Source organism: Seriola lalandi, unplaced genomic scaffold, assembly GCF_002814215.2.
Source record: "Seriola lalandi dorsalis isolate HSWRI2012SDOR001 ecotype SW California unplaced genomic scaffold, Sedor1 jcf7180002054898, whole genome shotgun sequence".
Lineage (NCBI taxonomy): Eukaryota > Metazoa > Chordata > Actinopteri > Carangiformes > Carangidae > Seriola > Seriola lalandi.
Window position 1 is genome coordinate 3,836,777 of NW_019525450.1, and position 6,348 is coordinate 3,843,124.

At 40.8% G+C, this 6,348-nt stretch overlaps 1 long non-coding RNA gene across 1 annotated transcript; it reads left to right on the plus strand.

Moving 5' to 3' along the window:
* The first annotated feature begins 5,014 nt into the window (after positions 1 to 5,014).
* On the plus strand, positions 5,015 to 6,100 carry LOC147817771 (uncharacterized). Its single transcript, XR_015438697.1, has 3 exons — positions 5,015 to 5,202; positions 5,269 to 5,347; positions 5,998 to 6,100. It is a non-coding gene; the product is annotated as an uncharacterized LOC147817771 (long non-coding RNA).
* Positions 6,101 to 6,348: the final 248 nt, after the last annotated feature.

Below are 6,348 nucleotides of genomic sequence, written 5' to 3' on the forward strand. Positions count from 1 at the left end.
AGGCTTCTAACAAACTTTAAAGAGATTGTGAGCATATTCCTGTTTTCAGCCTCTCCTCAGTGGAGCTTTAGACCAGATTTTTACTGAGAACAGCTCTCACTGTAAGAAACAAGTTAATGCAAAAATGTCAGTTTTTATTCTTTTTGTCCTGCGTTTTATTGAGATTAGAGGAGATTTCTCACCACTGCGTCGGGCATTGAGACTAATTGTAACACTTGGTGAATAGCTCAAAAAAATGAACTGCAGATATGCAACATTACATTTACATTTACATATACTCATTTGGCAGACGCTTTTATCCAAAGCGACTTACAAGTGAGGGACATCACATTAGACTACATGCAATCCACTGAAAGGGAAAGAGACGGCTCTCCACACGCTCGACATCAGACTTTATTAGACATGGTGTCTGTTTTTCTGCTGGCTTATGATGATTCGCACAAGTCCCATTCCATAGTGGAGCAATTTCACCACTATCAGTTGTAACTCTTTTTTCTATAGGGGTACTCTGAACTGAAGCCAGCTGAAACAAGAGGGAGGGTTTAAGGGGGAGAATAGGGACAAAGCAATATTATTTGTATTATGACAGAAAATGGTTCATTTATTGTGGTAGCTGACATATAGCAGGCGACGTCTTAATGAGGTCCCATCCATCTTTCTTGTTATGCAGCCTGCAACCACAGCATCCAGCAGTCCAAAGGTGTGAGCTGCAGCTCTGTCCATTTTAAATGACTGGCTTCTTCACCTGTGCTACATGCTCTAGGACATTATGCAAATGCCCCAACCCCTTGCCAGCAGACCCCTCTGCTCTCTGCCTGTAATCAGGCGTGGTTATGCAGTGTTGGCTGCAAACCGAACTTCAGCAAATAAATTCACAATGACCATTATCATACTCAGACCTGGTGGGATGAGGTGAGTGCAGGGGGTGGAAAGGTGTAGTATATACAACGATGCACATTACCTCTGATGGTGTTCTGTTTGTGGCAGGGAAAATGTCAAGTGAAGGAATTAAGCTAATGAGCGGGTTTGATTATAGTCATGAAAAAATTTTGATAAAAAAATGCTTCCATTTTGGAGAAAAACTTAACTTGCTATAAGTGGAAAGATCTCTCAACAGTGCAGAGAACAATTTCCTCCATCGACAAAATCAGCAACAAGACCCCTGGGTGAACACACCTGCAAAGAGCAGCAGCAGAATACCTTACAACATATGGTGTAAGAGCACCGTGCTCGGTGTTGTTCTATCCGTCTTGTGCTCCTGTCTTCGCGCACCATAGGAGGACTAAATCTGGCCTCATTACAGGGAACAGATTCCGCACTGATGAAAGCCTGTTGGCCATGCAAAATATCTGGTTCAATATTTCAATATTTCATCATGCCCTTACGGCAGAGAGAGTAAACAGCGCTCTGCAAATCCCCAGATCACCCATATTCGATTCCTTTTTCTTTGTCTATGCTCACGTATCTGTATTTTGTCCCATTTGGTTCAGTCCAATCTTTCTAATATCCATTTTCTCTTCCTATTGTTCATTTATTTCCTTTTTTATTGTACGCCTTTCTTCTGGCTGTTTTTCTTGCTTTCTAGATCAAATAATGTTAACCAAGTGCACCACAGACTGCACTGAGGGTAGTTCTGAGGTACTTAGGGACGGGAGCTTTCCCAGTAAATGTACAGCGCTGGGCTGCTCCTTTTTCACATTTTGATACTGTATATTTATCTTGAAATATCAATGAGTACGAGTTTTGTTCATAACATGAGCTGGACTTCAGCTACCCACACAGATTTATCAGTAAAATGGGGGAGTTACATTATCTAACAGTTAATATTTAAAATGCGTCTCTTAATGGTGGCTAGAAAAGAACTCACTCATCACTCATTCAGTCTCACAACTTTCCCCTTTTGATGAGACCCTCATCTTTCTTGTTTGCCTTGAGTAGTTCTACACACTGATGCAGATCCTCTTAGTCACAACAGAAGCAATGGATCGCATTCAGTTTGAAAATTGTCAGAGGGAACGTTGCACTAAAAGCTGTGTAACACTAACATTTAAAAGTGGCAAAAGTGGTAACAGCTGTTACCAAGTCATGTTAAAGGGATAGTTCGGGTTATTTGACGTGGGGTTATATGAGGTAGTCATGCACAATCAGTGTATTACCTGCAGAAGATTCAGATCAGCATGCTGCTAGTTAGGAGAGGCAGCAGGGAACACCAGCCCACTAGCAGAGCGATGTGTTGCTGTGCACGGGGCCCCAGAGAAAACATGTTTTAGACATTTTTAAATGGCCACCGAAACAATCCAATATCCGTTTAAATGTCCGCTTCATTTAGAATATTTTCAGCGCTTTATCCTCTCGTCAAAACAATGCTCTATTCCTTCGCACTTTAAAAAAGTGCAGGTAATACATTGACTATGCTACTACCTCAGACAACCCCCCCGTCAAGTAACCTGAACTATCCCTTTAATTCTGCTTAACCTGCTTAACCACTGTCCAGTTACAACTAGACTCAGTGTCCTCTCTATGCGAACATTCATTTACATCAATAATGTAAATCATGTGTGTGTATATATATATATATATATATATATATATATATATATATATATATATATATGCAAAAGCAATGTATGTCTTTAACTCTTTTAATTGACTTTCTACCAAGAAATGTTAGGGCCCCTGCTGGGGCTACCACTCTGCCTGGTTGGTATCCATCCATTCATCTATCCATCAGTGACCGAACTAGCTAATCCCAAGCCAGTTAGTACATCAGCGAAATTCCAGCTCCATCTATTTCATAAGGACTAATGAATAAATCTTGACACTTTCTGGTCTGACCAGAGCTTCATACTCACCATTACATTTATTAGCCTGTAAGGTGGTAGCTATGGACCGGAAGGAATGAGTGACTCAGTTGACAGTGATACTGATTGGAAACTGGACCTTTAGTTTTTCCCTTTGCGATCATTTAACCTTGTAACTAACCTGCTAATAAAATATTGTGTGATTGAGTGTGTGTGTTTCTGTGCCAAAACTCCACTTTCCTCCATCCATCATAACACACACACATTATTCCACTTACAACCCTGATAACAAGCTCTACATCATGACCAGTTTGGAGCCAGTTATATTGTTGGTTGTCAGGGTGAATTGTTGAAACACATGCTAAAGTTCCTCCAAACTGGGTCAGCAAACCAGTGAATCACCACACTGCATCTCATACCCCCACCCACATCTTCCTCCTTGTTTTAACTCGCTGAAGAAATAGCCTAACTACCTTTCTCCTTTGCTCTGTTCTTCATATATTTGTACAGCATCCATCCCAGGAATATTGTCAGGCTACTTAATGTCCTGCATTTGTTACCACTTGTAATGTCTGTGATTTTAGATTTGATGATTATTCTGTTTTGCACTCATTGTAATTCATTCTCGCTAACAGCTAATTGCATAAAAATCTAAATACAAACATCCTTTAAAAACAGGAGAAGCAGAATCAGGAGGAGTGATCCCTCCGCTAAACGTTTTTGTTCTGTAGTTTTCAAACACCATGTGAGCTCTGAATGCCCATCCCTGGGTGTCTTACAAAGAAAGTTTAACTAAACGTGAATCAAAGTCAGACAATAATTTCCATCTCTCTGTCAAATTGCCTGGTGGGGGTGTAACAGGTGTGTAATCTACATAACGCAATCACCACATAATCACAGCAATTACATGCACACTAGATTCTGGCTTGTATTAAAATCCACTGAGCATGTCGCTTGTTTTGGTTTCGGGCCCCTCCGTGCCGTGGCTTTGCTGCGTTCCCCCATTTTTTTTTCATTCGCAGTTCAAGCATTTAGCTGAATTCCTCAACCAGAGCAACAGCGCTGCAGTAGCATAGACTCCTGGACCCTGCACAATGCTAGCAAGTGAAATAAAGATGGTCAGAGACCTGGATCCATAGTGCTGTGACAGTGATTTAGCATTTATGTGTATTAGAAGTGACAAACATAGGTTCCAGATCAAAGTAATTGATTATATGAATTACCAGGGGCAACAGGATGACACTGAGCAGCCCAGAGGACGAGGACGAGGTTTTAATTAATTTGCTTGATTGTTTTGACACTAAATTCCTCCTTAATTGCTAATTTGAATCTTTGTCATTTACTTTTCTCTCCTAAGTCTGAGTCTTTCTTAGAAGCTCAAAGGGTTTTTTGTTTTCCGCTTACTTTCATTTCAAATGTTTTTTAATCCTCTTGCTCCTGTTGTGTTGTTTCCTAAAGATGCTTTCTCTTCCTTTTCAACCGGATACTTTGATGTTAAGAAGTCATTATTGTAGTGTTTTGCACTGCACATCCCAGAGATCATTTGCCAAACAAACAGTGTGGGCAGTTTTGTGAGGCCTTAATCAGTGGATTTTGTTTTGATGGATTTCTGTAGGTGACACGCTTGCTCCTGTGTTACCTTGATTAGGTGAGAGAGGAGCAACACTGAAGACATTTTGTGCAAAAACGTTACAGAATATCGGCTTGTCTTTTAATCCTTAGCACAGCTGAAAGCATGCCAGGTCTTCCATGATACGTTGGGTAATATTTGTAATACAAACATCCCATGAAAAGACCAAAACCAACAATGAAAACTAAAAGCTACAACAGTATTACACATTAATGAGCCACCATACGGGGGTCATCTTCCTTTATGAACAAGGGCACTGTAGATTGTTTTGAGTCAAATCCAAATAGTGTCCCAGTGCAACTAATGTATAGCTGAAAATAGTCCTCAACAAATTCGTACGTTTTCTAAAAACTGAAGTGGTTTTAGGAAACTATTGAGCCTTTTTCTTTAAAAAATGAAATATTGTATTTAAGACCAGTTCATCAGATGAACAAGAACAACAAGAAAAAGCAGGAAACTACTGAGATTTAAACACTGTAGGTTTGGGCTGTTCCCAAAATCACTCCCTATTGTTCACTATATCCGGCCCTCAGAAATTCCCTCAATGGATGTGTGGCAGCATAGTCTATGCATTGCACCTAATGTGCCTTGAACGCACCTTGATGGCCTGATAGCCTATCCGTGAGCAGGGGCCAGTATTTAAGACGGCCCTCTCCCCTGCTCTTTCGCTTCCCAATTCACTTCCGGTAGCAGGCCGGCTTCCTTTTTACCACGGCGTGCGTCCCGCTGTGTGTACTGCTCTGTCGCTCCTGTATGCTCCTGTTTGGCATGGTAAGTGTTCTCTCTCTCTGCATCATAGTAATTGCATTCCGACATCTAATGCTAGTGTGCTCGTAGGAAATGCTGATGTCCAGATTTGTCCCTCTCGTCTGCCCACCTGTATGAGTGTGTGTGCGCGCATCCACTTCTGCTAAAGGTATGTTTGTCTCTGCTGCAACTGCATCATCCTCAGTTAATTGAACAGTGCTAATAATATATTCTGCTAAAGGTGAAACCACAGATCGGACGGCTGCTGCTTTGTCTCCACTTCTACTTCCAGCTTGCGTCCTGCTTTTGCCGCTTTGCTGCTGTTTTACTTGCTGCTTGGGTGGCGATTGGCGGTTGCAGTTTCCGACGGACCTTTTTAAAAAGCTCTTTCAAAATAAGACTCGTTGCTGCAGGCTACCTGGAGCCTTCAGGTTCCCCTACAGTATCTCTGCATGGCATGCTTGTGCTAAGCTGGATTTGCCCTTTTATCAATTTGATTGTATGAGTGAGGTGTGGTTTATATGATTTGAATTTGGGTTAATTGCGTAGGTTAATTTGCTTCTTTTCTTTGTGTTTCTTTTGATTTAGTTAATTAGATTTCCTTTGTTTTTCCTGTGTTAAATGATATTTTGAATTGTGTACTTTCTTTGAATTATTTTTCTTTGATTTCTATTGGGCAGTTATTATTTGGACATTTAGGTTTTTCTTTGTTAGTTATACATTTGTTTGTTTTTTTTTTTTTTTTGGTTTAACTTGCCCATTAATTGTTTTCTTTTTTGTTTGAGTTGCAACTCTCTTAATCTTTTCTTTTTGTTTCAGTTGTCAGAGGCCGGTGGTGGTGGTGGCATCGGTGACTGGTGGTGGTGTCCCCCTCATTTGATCTGCTGTGCTCCCCGGTGGTGGTTCCTTCAGTGTGTGTGTGTGTGTGTGTGTGTGTGTGTGTGGGTGTGGGTGATTTATTTCTATTTATTTTGGGTGAACTGCTCCTGTTCACTAGTACCTGCCCACCTGGTAAGCCTCTGCTCCTGACTAGTTGCCCTTTTTTTTGGTGTGAATGATTTTGATTGTTAATTATTTTAACCAATTGTAATAAAATATATTTTTATACCTTGAACCCCGTCTCATGCCACCTGAATAGAACGAACCTGTGTCTAGTAGTTAGAACTGAAT